This window comes from Sus scrofa, chromosome 9, assembly GCF_000003025.6.
Source record: "Sus scrofa isolate TJ Tabasco breed Duroc chromosome 9, Sscrofa11.1, whole genome shotgun sequence".
Classification (NCBI taxonomy): Eukaryota; Metazoa; Chordata; class Mammalia; order Artiodactyla; family Suidae; genus Sus; species Sus scrofa.
In genome coordinates, this window is record NC_010451.4 from 5,883,528 (window position 1) to 5,884,383 (window position 856).

General features: G+C 57.0%; 1 pseudogene; it reads right to left on the reverse strand.

Annotated features, from left to right (window-relative positions):
- LOC100517724 lies at positions 248–836 on the reverse strand (annotated as a pseudogene).

Here is an 856-nt window from a genome sequence, read left to right on the forward strand (position 1 = left end):
ATTTCTCCAAAGTCAGGTCCCTACAACACTGTCCCCAGACAGAGATGGTTTTTAGGACTAGTGCTAGTCCATATTCCATTTCCCATAAAGGTCCATGTCCTTCCTCGGGGGCTGGATATGAAAAAAAAAAAAAAACTCACCAATGGCTTTTCCTAGGGAGGGTTTTAAGGCACGGCTCAACACAGACTAGTCCAACATTCCAGTCACAGATTCCTGACCCCCGAGGAAGCCAGTCCAGCTGAGACCCTCAGTAGAAGCAGACGGTGTGGAGAAAGCTCCTGCCGGTTTTCTGCTCCACCCCAAGGAGCAGCTCGGCCAGGCAGTTTTCCATGTCATCCACCTGCTGGAGGCGCTGGCACAGCTCACAGAGGACCAGCGACCCCAGCGTGGCGTCCTCCAGGTCGTCCTGCATGTCCACGTTGATCACGTGCACGGGCTGGCACGTCTCCTGTTCCCGGGCACACAGGTGGCCCACCACCCTGTCGTAGATGCTCTCCTCACACGTGAAGATGACATCGAAGGCTTCTCTGCAGTCCTGAAACCGCTCCGGGCATGGCTTGATGTGCTCGTTTCTCCCCAGCAGATGTAGGATTGCCGTTTCTTCTATAGCAGTCTGGGTCTCACCATGCAAGGTCCCTGCGCATATGCCGGTAAGGGGTGCAGAAGCTGTAGAGGACCGGGCAGTCGCGGGTGGGTCCCTGGAGCCTCACCATGGAGCCCGGTCTGAAGGACCTGACGTGGAAGCCTTTCTTGCTGAAGATGCTGTGGGCCTCCATGCTCCTGTTCATGTTGCTCATGCAGACCATGGCCACCCTGAGTGGGGCCAAGGATGGCATGGGGCCGGCCAGCCCTGTGG